Source organism: Scyliorhinus torazame, chromosome 2 (genome assembly GCF_047496885.1).
Source record: "Scyliorhinus torazame isolate Kashiwa2021f chromosome 2, sScyTor2.1, whole genome shotgun sequence".
NCBI lineage: Eukaryota > Metazoa > Chordata > Chondrichthyes > Carcharhiniformes > Scyliorhinidae > Scyliorhinus > Scyliorhinus torazame.
The window spans coordinates 338,339,155-338,356,941 of record NC_092708.1 but is presented as its reverse complement, the minus strand read 5'-3'; the positions used below and the strand labels follow the sequence as shown (position 1 = coordinate 338,356,941).

Below are 17,787 nucleotides of genomic sequence, written 5' to 3'. Positions count from 1 at the left end.
GGGGGTGTCTCCCAGGGGATCGGAGGCATCCAGCTGCATGCCATGTGGGCAAGGCAGTGTCTTGGCACTGCTGGTGCAACCTAGGCACCCTGGCAGTGCCACCTGGTTGCCAACCTGGTGGCATTGCTAGTTGACATGGGCACTGCCAGGTTGGCACTGCCAATGTGCCAAGCTGGCATTTTCTGTGTGCACAGGATCGGGCCAGGATGCCCTATTTAGGTATTGTGGGGTGGGAATGCTGGGTCCCTCCTCTAGTGAGTTTGATATAGGGGTGACGGGAAGGGGGGGGGGGTGACGGGGGGTCAAGGATTGCTTTAAGGGCTTCGGGTATTGGGACACCATTTTTAAATGGCATCTCGATCTTTCGCTACACGGGGGAGTTCGGACAAGCAGAGCTCCCAGTGTACAAAATGGAGCTAAGTGCGGACTTGGCCTCATGTTCCCCGTTCAGGCCCCTTATATAAGGCGAGTTGCAATGAATAGCCATGTACTTCTTGGCAGCGCGAACACCTGGAAGCACGGATTATGAGGTGGTGAAACGTGCTCGCTATGGGACTTTGTTCCCTTTTGGGAGAATCTCCCCTGTTATGTCAGGATGTCATTGTGTGACATGTACAAGCAGGCTGATATTTTGGCAAGTGTTGCAAAGTCAGTAGCGCAGGATGCTTGAAATCCATCATGGTTACATTGCAATTAAGGTGGTGTTTTCACTAGCCATAAACAAATAATAAGAAAAAGTGATTTTTCTGGCCATTGAACCCACAATATTCAGCTGTTGGCATCCACTGCCAAGTATACCATGACGGGTAGTTACATAAAAGTTGAAACTGCCTCAACAGCAGCCAAGAAGAGTCATTTTTTGCTCAATTGGTCTTAGCTATTACCATGGGTCTAACTGCAACCAGTAAAGCTGCTGCCCCAGCAGCAGTGCAATCTTCATGAGCTGGTCAACACAATGTTCTGTCAGGACATCAGCAGAGTGACTAATTTGTGCTGACGACGCTTTAGCATGTCTATCCTTTGGGAACCATTTTACATGGGGAATTTGGCTGCACAGCTTGCAATGTAAACTCGGGAGACTGCTGCTCTTACGTCCCCCCTCCCAAGATTTTATTGTATGAAAGGCAACCTAGTTTCCTGCTCCACGAAGGGTAAAATTGGATATCCCGCAGGACATTACTTGCTTCCATCCATTTGATCGCTCAGCACTTAAACCAAGATGCGAAGCCTCAAATCAATATTAGTACAGGACTGCAGAATAAGAAGCCACAGGAGTTGAAATATGGAAATAACTTAAATGCACGATGGAATAAATAGAGAATTCACACCTCAGCAGGTCAAGGGCCCATAAGGGGTCGACAAGACCAGGACTCTCTGTGCAATTTATCTGGATGAAATTTTTAATGACGCTGATGCTGAGGATAAGACAAAAAATAAAATTTGTTTTTTAAATCAACAATATACTATTCATCCAGCCAACAGCCCTGATTTAGATCTAAATTTATTTTCCATATGAATCTGAAACAGTTGATATTCATCTCTGAGCTTCAATAACTTCAGCCAATCAATCACAGCAGTGTGACATGGCACGTCAAAGGATTTAAAATCAGTGAGTAATGCAACACAGGAATAGGCCATTCAGCCCATTGCTCTTTTGAAGAGAAATCCAGATAGCCCCATTCCCTCACTCTTTCCCCATGCCCTTGCAATTCTCTCTCCTTCAAGTATTTATCCAATTCTCTTTCGAAGGCTATTGAATCTTTACCTACCACAATGTCAGGTATATATTCCAAATCCAAACCACTTGTCTCTTGAAAGAACAAATTAATCTGCTTCTGCTGGGAACTCCACTCTTGAAGAAAAGTACAATATTGTTGCAATAGATTTGCCTCAGAAATTCTCTTTTTATATATTTTTTGAAATATCCAGACATGTTAAATGATGTTCAATCGTGCTTGAGAGTTTTGACAAATTGTGCGATTTTGGAAGGTTGATTAATTATTTGTTTAAACATTGATGTATTTTTTTTTTGGTTAAGCACATCTCCCATTATCCTCAGCTTCCATTAAAATTAACGAGCAGCTGGTTACCCATTCAACAGCTGAGCAGCATGACACTTCTAAACAGGATAATAACGTATCATATTGATCATGCCCACTGGCATTCGGTTCTAATAATTAACAGCAAAATATATATTTCATGATTTAATTTGAATATGGTGTGATTATAACTGTTGCTCTTCATCGAAAATGACTAGTCTTCAGCACCTTTCATGAGAACAGCGGAAATGAAGGGAGTCAGGAGCTGAAAAGAAATCTCCTTGATTTAGAATCGCATCTCAGGTGGTCTACTTTTTTTTACCTGCAATTTAAGAAAAACGTATTCCAAAACAAGAAAGTTAGGCTGAATCGCATGAAATACCAGGGTTTAACTGTAATGTACCATTTTATTGCTAACTATTATGAAAGCTAATATGCTCATGATTTCCATTTTCTAATATTAGCAAGGATGTCACCAAGCTGCCCCAGTTGAGCTGCTGTGATTGTGCTGCCACTGTGACCTACTATATAAGCGTATGAAATCTAACTCCATAAAAAGAATGATAATGTCAATGCAGTGTGATTCTTGAGATGATTGAATTTATTGTTTGAAATATGCATAGATGTAGTACTGAATCAATATTCATAAATTAGGATTTTATTTTCTGAATCATAACCATATAATGTGCTTCTTCCATACAAATGTGGAACAATAGCAGGGAGCAAGGGTGGTGAGGAGGGGAAGACATGGGGGTTGGAGTGTGGGCGGGGAGTGGGGGGTGGAAGGGAAATTCAACTTCAGTTCAATATGTACAAAGCTGACAACGCTTTGTACACAAAGTCACGTCACTTGTCCAAAGTTGGTGCAAATCATGTTGAGGATTGGCTTCATTTTATTGGACCTGGTGATTCATAAACACCAAGGGCGAGATTCTCCGTTGCGCGACGCCGATATCGTAATCGGCGATCGGACAGAGAATTCCTTCCGACGGCCAAATCAGGGGTGGCGCTGGTTTGACGATAGTTTTCATTTCTCCCCCCCTCTCCGTCATCGCGCCGTGCGCCGCACACTGTTGGAACGGCATTGCCGCATCTTCGGAAGGCCCTCCCCCGATGCTCCGCTCCCGATGGACCGAGATCCCGACCGCGCGGGAAGCATGTGGTCTGAGCAGTTGGGAACCCGGTGTGGCGGCCGCGGACTGTGCCCAGCGCTGCCACAGTCAGCTGGGAGCCATGCTGCTAGCCAGGGGGACTTCCGCGAGGGCTGGGGGGACTGGTGGGGGTGTCCAGGGGGTGTCCAGGGGTTGTCCTGTGGAACAGTATTTGGCAGGTCCGCTCCGTGTATGGCCGGCTCCATGTTGTACGGTGCGACTGCATGCGCGGCCACGGACCCGGCCATTCTCCGGCTGTTTTTGGCGAGGGAGGAGTGAATTTTATCCACTGCCTTTGCTAGCCCCTCACCGGTCCCAAAATGGGACTATTTCCCCACGCCACCATAAAAATGCTGGCGTTTTACTCCAGAGATTCCTGCAAAAGCGATCAGCTAATTCTGAGCCCTGCAGGGGGCTAGCTGGGACCCGGAGTAAATCTCGCAGCTTTAGCTGCGGATATGGGCCCCACACTTCCAATTAGGAGTCCGCGCATGCGCACGGCGGTGGCCTCCAGCGGCCGCGCCGAGCTCCATGGCGGACTCAGACTGCGGAGCCAGGCGCAAAAGTTAGACCTCCCCGGTCGGCCACTCGCCCGATCATCTGACCACGCGGATCTAACCCCCGGCCACCTATAAAGTCCCCCCCGGTGTCCGATCTCCCCGCCCCCCACCAGGGCGGCCGCGGACTGAGTCCGCAGCCGCCACGCGAGCATCCCGACCGGCAATAGCAGGTTAGTTCCACGCCGTCGGGAATACAGAAAAAGGCAGAACAACATAGTTGGTTCCGCCTAATCATTAAACCTGGTTAACAATGAACCGATAAACTGGAGAATGAGGGTGTGGTGAGCCACGTATGGCTACGTAAGGCTGTTGTATATACGTTCACTATTGTTCTACTGTTCTATTACTATCGTTATCTCCACTGTTGTATATACTTATTGTTATTGCTGTTATGTTATTGGTTGTTGCTGTTGTACTGTTGGAATGTTATTCTTGGTGCTGCTGTTGGCTCCGCCTGTGGCTCCGCCCAGCTGTGGGGGTATAAAGCCTGTTGACCTGGGTCAGCCCTGCAGTGTGGGAAGGGCTACAGGTCGGCACATATTTAGTTTATTAAAGCATCGGTTCACTGCTTCTCAGCGCCTCGTCTGAATTGATGTCTATCAATTTAATAAACTAAAATTTTGATAATGGATGCTGTCCTCAAACCTGAATGTCTCGAACTGGACCCACAGGCCGCTGAAGCGCCGGCTCCCATTGAGCATTGGCGCAGCTGCTTTGAGGTCTACCTCGAATCCTCGACTGCTGCGGTTTCCCCGGCACGCAAGCAACGTCTCCTCAACGCCCGGGTGAGCCACCGGATGTTCCAGTTAATCCGAGATGCGGGCTTGTATACGGAGGCTGTAGATGTACTCAAGGAACAGTTTGTGAGGCCGGTCAACAAGGTCCTCGCCCGACACCTCCTCACCACACGGCGTCAGCACCAGGGTGAGTCGCTTGCGGAGTATCTTCGTGAGTTGAGGGTAGTTGCCCGCAGTTGTAACTGCCGGGCGGTCTCTGCATCGGAGCATTCGGAGCTAATGATTCGGGACACTTATGTGGCTGGAGTTCGGTCCACCTATATCTGGCAGCGCCTCCTCGAGAAAGGGGCTCTCGAATTTGAGGCGACAGTGAAGCTGGCTACCTCATGAGAAGTGGTTTTCTAGAGCCTCAAGGCCTTCCCGTCCGACCACGCGGCATCCTCGAGGACATCAGAGGCGAAGTCATCACCCGACCCAGGCGTACCTCACTCCTGCACTGCACGGCTGCCGGCCAGCTCCGGGGGACCTTGCTGTTATTTCTGTGGGCAGGACCAGCATCCCCGGCAGCGCTGCCCAGCACGCAGGGCTGTGTGCAATGAGTGCAGCAAGAAAGGTCATTTTGCGAAGGTATATCTGAGCCGCTCTAAGGCCCCAAAATCAAAAGCCTGTTGGCCTGAGGCTCACAGACCCCACAACGTGGCATCGTGCCTGCCGGGACCGCCCCCTTCCGATGCGTCATCCGCCTCGTGCGACCCGTGGAAGACTCCATCTTGGTCGTCGTCCCTCATGCGGCCCGCCATGTGCGACCTGTGGGTGCCGCCATCTTGGCCGACATCGTCGACTCCGCAATTTTGTGATCATGCTGCTGCCACAGATAGTCTTTCGCATTACCTCAGCTCAGTCCAGCTCGACCAGTCCCGGCCTTAACATCTGCGAAATTCGATGATGGCTGTCAAACTCAACGGGCAGGAGGCGTCCTGCCTCTTCGACTTCGGGAGCACAGATAGTTTTGTCCACCCTGATATGGTAAGGCGCTGCGCCCTCCAGATCCTCCCCGTTTCGCAGACTATATCCCTCTCGTCCGGTTCGCACTCCGTACAGGTCCGGGGGTATTGCGTCGCAAACCTGTCAATAAAAGGCGTAGAGTAAACTAACTTTAAGCTCTACGTCTTCCCTCTTTTCTGCGCTCCCCTCCTGCTCGGGTTAGATTTCCAGTGCAACCTCAGAAGCCTAACACTAAAATTCGGGGGACTCCTGCCCCCTCTCACGATCTGTAGCCTCGCGACCCTGAAGGTCGCCCCTCCCTCGCTCTTCGCGAACCTCACCCCAGACTGTAAGCCCGTCGCCACCCGGATCAGACGGTACAGTGCTCAGGACAGGACCTTCATCAGGTCAGTGGTTCAGCGCTCCTAGAGGAAGGGATCGAGGCCAGCAACAGCCCCTGAAGAACGCAAGTGGTGATCGTCAGGACCGGGGAAAAGAACCGGATGGTAGTCGAATACAGTCAGACGATCAACCGGTACACGCAGCTTGATGCGTACCCCCTCCCACGCATATCTGATATGGTCAATCAGATTGCGAAGTAACGAGTCTTCTCTACGGTAGTCCACGTACCACCAGCTCCCTATCCGGCCGGAAGACCGCCAGTACGCAGCCTTCGAGGCAGATGGCCCCCTCTTCCATTTCCTCAGGGTCCCTTTCGGCGTCACCAACGGGGTTTCGGTCTTCCAACGAACAATGGACCGAATGGTGGACCAGTACGGGCTGCTGGCCACGTTCCCGTACTTGGATAATGTCACCATCTGCGGCCATGACCTGCAGGACCATGACGCGAACCTAGGCAAATTCCTCCGCTCCGCCTGACTCCTTAATTTAACCTACAATAAGGAGAAATGCGTTTTCCGCACAACCCGGCTAGCCATCCTCGGTTATGTCGTGGAAAACGGTGTCCTAGGGCCCGACCCCAACCGTATGCGCCCCCTTCTCCAGCTCCCCCTTCCCCACTGCCCCAAGGCCCTGAAACGATGCCTGGGGTTTTTCTCGTATTATGCCCAGTGGGTCCCCAACTACGCGGACAGGGCCCGTCCACTCATTAAGTCCACCATTTTTCCCCTGACGGCTGAGGCCCGCTTGGCTTTCAACCGCATCAGAGCCGACATTGCCAAGGCCACGAGGCACGCTGTGGATGAATCCCTTCCATTCCAGGTGGAAAGCGATGTGTCTGACTTTGCCCTGGCCGCTACCCTCAACCAGGCAGGAAGGCCTGTCGCCTTTTTTTCCCGTACCCTCCATGCCTCCGCGATTCGACACTCCTCTGTCGAGAAGGAGGCACAAGCCATTGTGGAAGCTGTGCGGCATTGGAGGCATTACCTGGCCGGCAGCAGATTCACTCTCCTCACAGACCAACGGTCAGTTGCCTTCATGTTGAATAACACGCAGCGGGGCAAGATTAAGAACGACAAGATTTTGCGGTGGAGAATCGAACTCTCCACCTATAACTACGACATCTTGTATCGCCCTGGGAAGCTCAACGAGCCCCCAGTTGCCCTGTCCCGCGGTATATGCGCCAGGGCGCAAACAGACCGGTTGCAGGCCATCCACAACGACCTCTGTCACCCGGGGGTCACCCGGCTTCTTCACTTCGTCAAGACCCGCAACCTGCCCTACTCCACCGAGGATGTCATGGCTGTGACCAGGGATTGCCAAATCTGTGCAGAGTGCAAGCCGCACTTCTATTGGCCGGACAAGGCTCACCTGGTGAAGGCCTCCCGCCCTTTTGAACGCCTCAGCATGGACTTCAAAGGGCCACTCCCCTCCACTGGCCGTAATGTGTACTTTCTCAACATTGTTGATGAGTACTCCCGCTTCCCGTTTGCAATCCCTTGTCCTGATATGGCCTCTGCCACTGTCATCAAGGCCCTGCGCAGCATTTTCTCCCTGTTTGGTTTCACCGCCTATATACATAGCGATCGGGGCTCCTCTTTTATGAGTGAGGAGCTGCGTCAGTACCTGCTCAGTAAGGGCATCGCCTCGAACAGGACTACCAGCTACAATCCCTGGGGGAACGGGCAGGTGGAGAAGGAGAATGCTACGGTCTGGAAGGCCGTCCTTCTAGCCCTACGGTCTAGAGGTCTCCCAGTCTCCCACTGGCAAGAGATCCTCCCTGACGCACTCCACTCCATCCAGTCGCTTCTGTGTACTGCCACAAACGAGACCCCTCACAACCGTCTATTTATCTTTCCCAGGACGTCGATCTCCGAGGTCTCGCTCCCGGACTGGTTAACGAAACCTGGGCCGATCCTCTTACGGAAACACGCGAGGAGCCATAAGGCCGATCCCCTGGTCGAGCGGGTTCAGCTTCTCCACGCAAACCCTCAGTACCCGTATGTGGCACACCGCGATGGACAACAGGACACAGTCTCCTTCCGGGACCTGGCTCCCGTGGGTACCCCCGCGCCCATTATCACCGTGCCCCTCCCAGCCACCTCCCCGCCCACTTCCCCACCTACACTTTCACCAACATCTCCCGCAGGGTCCTTTAATCCTGCCTCTGCGTTGTCACCCTATCTGGGACCCTTTTGTGCGGACGATGTGCTCCCAGAGCCGAAGGTTTTGACGCCAGTGTCCACGTCGGAGCCGGAGCTGAGGCGTTCACAGCGAACAATTCTTCCTCCTGTGAGACTGAACTTGTGAGTCCCTTTCACCCCCGCCGGACTTTTATTTTTAACGGGGGGTGAATGTCGTGAGCCACGTATGGCTGCGTAAGGCTGTTGTATATGTTCACTACTGTTCTACTGTTCTATTACTATCGCTATCTCCACTGTTGTATATACTTATTGTTATTGCTGTTCTGTTATTGGTTGTTGCTGTTGTACTGTTGGAATGTTATTATTGGCTCCTGCTGTTGGCTCCGCCTGTGGCTCCGCCCAGCTGTGGGGGTATAAAGCCTGTTGATCTGGGGCAGCCCTGCAGTGTGGGAGGAGCTACAGGTCGGCACATATTTTGTTTATTAAAGCATCGGTTCACTGCTTCTCAGCGTCTCGTCTGCATTGATGTCTATCAGAGGGAAAAGAGAATGAAGCCATCAAAACATGGCAAACTGGCACACACGTTCACATGTGGCAAATACTCACTCAGCCAAAAAGATGTAGGATACGAATTTCATGCCCTGTTCGGGCGCACACCGAGACACATCTCCTCCAGCTCGTCATACCAGAGGCAAGACGAGCACATTATAACGCATTTTGCTCAGATAAATATCTACCTGTAACTTTGTAGGAGCCAGTCAACAATTCTTTAACCGCAAAATAACGGAAAAAAATGGAGAATAAATTCACAAAGACCTTGGGCGGGGTTTTGCGGGAATCGGCGGGGCGAGCAACTCCGGCGGGACGGAGTGGCGTGAACCACTCCAGTGTCGGGCCGCCCCAAAGGTGCGGAACCCTCCGCACCTTCAGGGGCTAGGCCGGCGCCGGAGTGGGTTGCGCCGGGCCAGCCGGCGGGGAAGGGGCTTGGCGCCACGCGTCCCAGTGCCGAAGGGCCTCCGCCAGCCGGCATGAGTTGGCACATGCGCGGGAGTGTCAGCGTGCGCTGGGGGGCTTCATCTCTGTGTCGGCCATCGCGGAGGACCACAGCGGCCGACACGGAAGAATAGAGTGCCCCCACGGCACAGGCCCGCCCGCGGATCGGTGGGCCCCGATCACGGGCCAGACCACCGTGGGGGCACCTCCCGGGGCCAGATCCCCCCCAAGGACCCCGGAGGCCGCCCGCGCAGCCAGGTCCCGCTGGCAAATACCTGGTGTAATATACGCCGGTGGGACTGGCCGAAAACGGCTGGCCACTCGGCCCATTGCGGGCTGGAGAATCGGCGGGGGGGGGGGCACTGCCTCCCCCCCGCCCACCTACACAAAAAGGATACCAGGGACTGAACAGCGCAGCGACACAAGAGACCGACACTGCCTCCCCAACTTCCCAAGCCTCAAGAATGAGGGCAACCTGGAAGTCTCTATATAAGACCACTTGGGGGGATGGTACTTCACTCCCCCATCCAGCCCACCCTCCGACCAAAGAATACTCCAACAGTGCTGATCCAAAGACTCAGACTCAAACTCAGGCCTGAAAACCAACAAATAACTACCTCCCAGAAGAAGCCTATCGCAAGAAGGGGAGCAGACCAGGAGTCCCAGAAAGGGGATAACTAGGGGCAGGGTCATCTACTCCACCACCCATCGTACCTTCCACCCGGCCTGGGTAAATACAATCAAGCGATCATTGCTACTACCCATGCAGCCAAATAAATACTGAGGACCAACCCCAGAAAGACTAGTCAATCAAGGAATAACTGACCACACCTGGATATGCACCATTACCTATTTCCCCCTACTCCAATCACACCAGAGACACTAACAACAAAGGAGAATCAAAAGGGACCCAATCTTCTCTAGCATACATGATCTGCCCTTTCAGATCTATTCATTGGAGATAAGCAAGGATTCCCTTGTCCCAACATAACAAAAATACAAAAGAAAAACATCAGACTAAAGATCCTAGCTGGGGGCTTTCGTCGTCCACAATGAAGACTTATAAGGCCATATCAACTACCTCCACAAGAGTGCACCTTGCCACCCCACTGCTGTGGCGCTACTCACCGTCTCTATAAACAAAGTGAAGGGTACCTAAGATGTACTCCCTCCTAGTAAATACAAGGATTGCAGCATTTAAAAGAAAGAAAAACACACGCTAGGTAAATCCGGAATCGATCAGGATATTCGATATACCATGCAACAGGATTTGCAAGGACTGAAGGTGAGGCCCCACCATGGAGATTGTCCTATCGACTGACAAGATTCTCTTCTCTGCTTTATCCATTCTCTGAAGGATATCTTGCAGTTCATCAATGCGCCATGGAGCCGTGATTGTCGTCAACAACTTCACTCACATTGGCAGCCATCAATTTGATGTTGACAGCGTCGCTGAAGCTCAGGCTCGCTCACCAGCAAAACGGCCACTGCAAGCTGGGGCCTCACATTGGCCGCCACTGACCACCCCAATCAATCAAGGATCTTTCGACTAAACATGACTCCTCGTTGCCAAAATCTAGCCAGAATCTTCCAGGAATATAGCGCGGGACATACACAGGGAACAAATAATTATGGGTTGTGCATTCAGATAAAAAAAGGATTAACAGGTGAGCTGCGCCAGAACTCGTGAAAATACAGCCGCTCCCATGCTCACATCACATAACCCCCTTCTCTCAACAACTTTTAAGCTTGAACTGGGATGTTTATCTGCCACTCCTTCTTGGTACCATGTTGCCATATTTGAGGATGGGTTTGGCTGGAACGCAGAACATACCAGTGAGATGGTAGCCTTGACGTCACGTGTTGATGTGCGGAAACATGAGGAGCTGAGCAGCTGCCTTCAATGGTGCACTCGTCTATCTTTCTATCAATGATTTGGTTTGCACCAGAGCGAGTTTGACTTCAGAGGCAGGAAGCCTGAAGATCTTTACACGAGATTGTCTATTACTCCTCAAGTATAAACAGTATTCAGTAAAATAAGTACATGAAGCAATAGTTATTGCCCCGACACCCTGGGTTAGTGGGTGGTCAATTCCACCCCCACTTGACCCAGAGTCACAACACAATTGAAATTAGCAATTCATTCATAGAAAATAACCAAAATCTTTGACCCATGGCTGCCCAATAACTACCGTCACCAGGGGCGAGATTCTCCGACCCCCGCCGGGTCGGAGAATCGCCGGGGGCTGGCGTGAATCCCGCCCCTGCCGGTTGCCGAATTCTCCGGCACCGGATATGCGGCGGGGGCGGGAATCGCGCCGTGCCGGTTGGCGGCCCCCTCCCCGCGATTCTCCAGCCCGGATGGGCCAAAGTCCCGCCGCTAAAATGCCTGTCCCACCGGCATAGATTAAACCACCTACTTTACCAGTGGGACAAGGCGGCGCAGGCGGGCTCCGGGGTCCTGGGGGGGGCGCGGGGCGATCTGGCCCCGGGGTGTGCCCCCACGGTGGCCTGGCCCGCGATCGGGGCCCACCGATCCGTGGGCGGGCCTGTGCCGTGGGGGCACTCTTTCCCTTCCGCCTTCGCCACGGTCTCCACCATGGCGGAGGCGGAAGAGACTCCCTCCACTGCGCATGCGCGGGAATGCCGTCAGCGGCCGCTAACGCTCCCGCGCATGCGCCGCCCGGAGATGTCATTTTCGTGCTAGCTGGCGGGGCACCAAAGGCCTTTTCCGCCAGTTGGCGGGGCGGAAATTCGTCCGGCACGGGCCTAGCCCCTTAAGGTTGGGGCTCGGCCCCCAAAGATGCGGAGCATTCCGCACCTTTGGGGCGGCGCGATGCCCGACTGATTTGCGCCATTTTGGGCGCCAGTCGGCGGACATCGCGCCGATACCGGAGAATTTCGCCCCAGGTTTGTAAATTTAAACACAATTAATTTTTATTAATAACAATACCTAAAATTAAATATGCAGAAAATACAACTGGTAAACTATTATCTAGTTCCTAATCACCCACCTTTAACTTACCCCACCATCTACACATGCACAAGACAGAAACACACAGAGGGGAAAGAGGGGTGTAAAGAAAAAAATAATACGAAAAGTGAAAATGGATGTCTTCCAGTACACCTTTCTTCAGTCTAGACCTTAGTTGGAGCTTTTTGCTTGAAGTCTGTAGTGGTTTTCACTGTAGCTTCATCCAGGTCTCAAACTTTTCTGCAGGTTCTGAAAACAGCAGGTAGGCAGCATTTCAGGAGAAACAGAGAGAGAGAGAGAGAGAGCACCTCACAGCTTCTTCTTTCAGTGTCCAGTACCTGACTGTCCCTTCCTGGGTTCTATGAAAACCATCCCACATGGATAGAACCCAATCACCACCTGTCACAGGGCAGAATATAACTTTTGGCCAGTTTATTGGCCACTAGCCAGCCAATCGAACTGAATCCCTCCGATCTCTCGGGTGCCAGAAAGTCTGAGTTCTGCTGTTCAAAAGCTAAATCTCCAATAGCACAGTGTTCTATTCTGCAACTTTTGAGCTCCTCACTTCCTATGCTCGACTTAAAGGTATATGTCCATTAAATATCCATGGATCTAAAATGTTAACCAGAAAGTAAAAGAAATGGGAAATAAGAGATTCAACAGGAAGAGCCCTTACATACGGTAACACAGTGATTAGAACTATTGCTTCACAATGCCAAGGTCCCAGGTTCGATTCCCGGCTTGGATCACTGTCTGTGTGGAGTCTGCACATTCTCCCCGTGTCTGCATGGGTTTCCTCTGGGTGCTCCGGTTTCATCCCACAAGTCCTGAAAGACGTGCTTGTTAGATGAATTGGACATTCTGAATTCTCCCTCAGTGTACCCGAACAGGTGCCGTAGTGTGGTGGTTAGAGGATTTTCACAGTAACTTCATTGCATTATTAATGTAAGCCTAATTGTGTCACTAATAAAGATTATTACATTGTACATTGTGAGGATTGGCTCTATTATATTAACACTTACTTTCTTTGATAGTTTTCTGTGCTCTATGATTTCTTTTTAATTACTAATTTACCATGAACACTTTTCTGTCTGTCCATTCCAATTGTAGTTTCAGTTACTTTTTTTATTTGGGCTGTCAGCTTTGTTTCATAATCAGCAAAAAGGAACTAGAAAAATAAACCTAATAATATGTTCGATCCCGGCTCTGGGTCACTGTCCGTGTGGAGTTTGCACATTCTCCCCGTGTTTGCGTGGGTTTCGCCCCCACAACCCAAAAATGTGCAGGCTAGGTGGATTGGCCACGCTAAATTGCCCCTTAATTGGAAAAAATGAATTGGGTACTCTAAATTTATAATTAAAAAAAAAACTTTCCCTAACTCCGTGATTTCCTCCCGCTTTGTCTTGTTGCTGTGATTCTGGCCAAAGGCTCAAATATTGCCATGCCTGTGGAACTTCTTCCTTCAGACTCTCTGCCTATTCACATTCCTATCAACTTCCTAAAGCTGATTCATTTGTCCCCTTTTTGCCATAAAACCATAGAATCATAGAATTTACAGTGCCGAAGGAGGCCATTCGGCCCATCGAGTCTGTAACGGCCCTTGGAAAGAGCACCCGACCCAAGCCAACACCTCCACCCTATCCCCATAACCCAGCAACCCCACCTAATCTTTTTGAACACTAAGGACAATTTAGCACGGCCAATCCACCTAACCTCCACATCTTTGGATTGTGGGAGGAAACCGGAGCACCCGGAGGAAACCCACGCACACACGGGGAGAACGTGCAGACTTCGCACAGACAGAGACCCAAGCCGGAAATCGAACATGGGACCCTGGAGCTGTGAAGCAACAGTGCTAACCCTCTTTGCACTGTGCTGCCACGCCGTCCCCACTGTGCTACCGTGCCACCATCTTCTAACCTTTTCTCCATTTTACCCTCCTGCTATCCACCACTCAGTAAAGCACTGAGTGCCAGAAGCGCAAATCATTATCGACTTTCCCGTATTAAAGGCACTTTAAGAAGCTGCATATCTCATGTGTGTGAGTGTTTTTTGCATTTGGCCAGCATGTTGCTCTGAGTGCTAACACACCCCAACACGCTAAGCTCTGTTAAAGTCATAACGCATTTAATCTTTATCCTCCACAGATTGTAATTGAACTAAATTAGCCATTATTCTGAAAAATTCAGAAGGGTCTCGGTGTGCATGGTAAGTATTGTTTGAACGTAGAAGGATCAGAAAGCAAAATTGTAAAACATTTCCCAGAAAGTCAAGTGAGGGAGATAACTGAACAAGTGTGTCTTGTTTCTAAACAAGAACAGTTAATGAAAGTTTCTGAGACCTCTCCAGTTATTACAATAGGGAATGACATTTGGAGTGCTGGATGTTCCAAACCGGCATTTGTATCTTGACCTTCATAGGTTGACATTTAAATTTATTGCAAGACAACTATGTGGGATTTTGCATCATATGTTCAATTATTGACAACGTTTTTCAAAGACTATAAGACCAGAACTCCTCTGATTGTTCTCAGATTTTTTTTTTTTTAAATCGCTTTTCACAGATTACTTTAGGAATTTGAAAAAAATGTGGGCAGATTTAACCATGATGGCTCGATTTAGTAAACTAGCAGTAGAATAATTGATGTTCATCCGTTGCCTGGCAAAATGTTTGCTGACTTTCTCTGAATACAAACACTAGGTCAAACAACAGATATTTGTAGAATTTTTGATTTCATCAGAGATGATCATAGAATTTCTTCTGATTTCAAAACAGCACCAGGCCAAACTTCAAGTTTAGGCTTGGTGAAGATTTCAAGCCTCTGAAGATAATGTTACATTTCTCTGCACATCTTGCACATAATGCACACTGTGCTGCCATCCAAGGCGCATGTTTTTATAAAAGCACTTACATCAGTAAGTATTGGGCACTTGTGTAGTGTAGTGGGTCATGTTCATGTCTTTCCATTTTTAGCACCTAGATTTGAACCCAGGCCAACTTGCAACTTTGTTGGGCCGACATTTCCCTCTGCAATAGGTAAAAATACCTTAAGCATGGGGATCTTAGGTAATCTCAGTATAGATCTTCAACAGCATTGTCTCGCTGATTGAAAGTAAATGAAAACATCAGTCAGAAGATCACAAAGCTTTGGTTGAAAACAGAAAAGCCACAATGGTGCATTATAGGATGATTAGGTGTATTCAAGGTGTCTTGTTACCTGTGTGGTAGGTAACTCGTGCTACTCAATCCTTGGTTGATGGTGAGGTCTTCTGAATCTCAATGAAGAAGACTCAAACTCGTCCACTAACAACAAAGGTTTATTGAGTAACTATAACAACAAGTGCATGAGTTCTTTATTTTAACTTTGATACTAGTGATAAGGTTAACAAGATCTAACAACAGTGACTATATGTAACTCCACTAACTATCTGAATTATTCTGATATTGCCCTGATCACAGTGCACCCGAGAAAGAGAGAGAGCCCAAGACCCAATGTGGCTGCCTTTTATACCCCCATTGGTCCGGCCCTCTAGTGATCATGTGGTGCTACCGATTACTCATTAACCCCTTGTGTACATGCACATACAGAGATCACTACACAAGAGATAGCATAGAGAATGTTTATTTTGTGTAAGGATAGTTTGACATTGTGACTACCTGCAAGAAGAAACATATTATATGCAGAGGTGACCTTCGTTACAAGTTCAGTTTTTATTCACATTAACAAACTTAATTGCAATTTTGAATGAATACTTCAGTTTACATCTTGTTAATTCGGAATATTTGCAACTTGCATGAATAATGTTCCTCTCATTAAAAGCTAAAATGTCAATTGTGTCTGGAGAGAGAGAGAGAGAGACCAAGACCCAATGTGGCTGCCTTTTATACACCCGTTGGTCCGGCCCTCTAGTGATCATGTGGTGCTACTGATTACCCATTAACCCCTTGTGTACATGCACATACAGAGATCACTACATCCCCCCTCTTTCTTGTGTTACATATTTTCTGTATGCTGTAAAGAAAATTGAACAAACATAATGAATGCAGTTAACTGGAGACAGGTAAGACAAATAAAGCTGTGTACAATCTGTGATGGTAATGATGACTGTACAAAGCCAATCAATGTTTAAAGAGTCTAATCTTAATGTCATGTGAGAGTACCTTTAAGAAATGAGTGTGTATATAAATATCTGTAGTGAGAGTACCCTTAAGAAATGGGCGTTTATAAATGGGTGTGTATATAAATATCTGGAGTGAGAGTACCTTTAAGAAATGGGTGTTTACTACTGCAGTGATGTCAGAGAGTGGGTGGAGCTGGGCTGTCTCTCAGCTTTTTACTTTCGGTTTTGAGCAGGCTGCAGGGTGTGTTTTAGTTTCGTGTTCAGAGCTGGATAGCTGCAGTCACAGCCAGAAGGTGTATGGATCTCTCTCTGTAATCTAAAGACTGTAAATCAATCCTGGTGATTTAAAACTAATAACAGGAGTGACTTTAAACTGAAGTGCTTCTGGTAAAAGGTGTTTTAAGTCGTATGGATGTTAAAAGGAAAGCTTAAAGGATTACTTAGTGTTGTATTCTTTGGGGTTGTATTTGAATTAATGGTTGCTAAAATGTTCACTGTATGTTTTAAAAAGGTAATCTTGCGTTCATAGAATAAACATTGTTTTGCTTTTAAAAAATACTTTTCCATTTCTGCTGTACCACACCTGTAGAGTGGGCCGTATGCTCCCCATAGCACAATCTATTAAAAGTTGTGGGTCAGGTGAACTCCATGATACACTTTGGGGTTCTCTAATCCCTGGCCCATAACATTCACAAGAAAATTTGTGACTCCAAACTTTATGAATTTGATCAGTTGGGTTGCTTTCTTCGTCTGTCGTCGAGGTGGCAATGTTGATGTTGTCATTTTGTTGTGAACATCGTCAGTGTTCATGTGTGTAAGTGACCAGTGTAGCCATCTGGGATGGCCACTTCCAGAACACAAAATGGACGCTCACAAAAAATGTAGGGAAATGTGGACAATGCTAGACAGCAAGCAGGCACAGAGCCTGAATGTATATATGGGAAGCAGTTACCAGACGGAATCGAAACTCTGGTTCGATTAGCATATTGATGGCCCATCTCCGAGAAACAAAAGGACTAACACTCAGATAGCTGATACTGTTACATACATCCCGGTGCCAGAAAGACACAAACAAAGCAAGGCCAACGGCCACCTAAGACACACCCAGCCATCAGGGCACCCACCCCTTTTATTGGTTAAGATCGATAACAATGATCGAAAAGCTGCCCCATTAATTGGGACCAAGTTTAAGGCCTGCCTAAAAGCACGCAAAGCGCCTCCAAGTGTAAGAAGGAACCCCACGGGAGATTCGCTCTCTTGGACTTGGCTCTCAAAGCGGAGAGACCCATCCACCAGCATCACCAGAAGCAAGTAAGTTCAAGGTCAACGCTCACTACCAGACGGATGACCTTAGCTGTTCTCCTGTATCTCTTCGACCCCAACAGCCTCAGATCCGAACAACGACCATTGTTCCTCTGACTGAGTGGGCACCCGAAGTTAAGTATAGGTGTTAGCGTTAGAGATAGTTTAGTTTGTAGTACTGTTGTGCATGAGTAGATATTACTGTGTGTGTAAATAAATAGTATTGACTTTGAACTAACTAACTGGTGTATTGGCTCTTTGATCGGTATTCGGGTTTGAACCTTGTGGCGGTATCGAGAGATACCTGGCAACTCTGAAAGTAAACATAATTAGTATTAAGGAAGGCGACCATATTGACCACCATATTTATAACCAGATAAACA

General features: G+C 48.8%; 1 long non-coding RNA gene across 1 annotated transcript in view; it reads right to left on the bottom strand.

Moving 5' to 3' along the window:
• The window catches only part of LOC140407908 (uncharacterized), a 220,649-nt gene that overhangs the window by 57,047 nt on the left and 145,815 nt on the right, over positions 1–17,787 (bottom strand). The window lies entirely within an intron of this gene.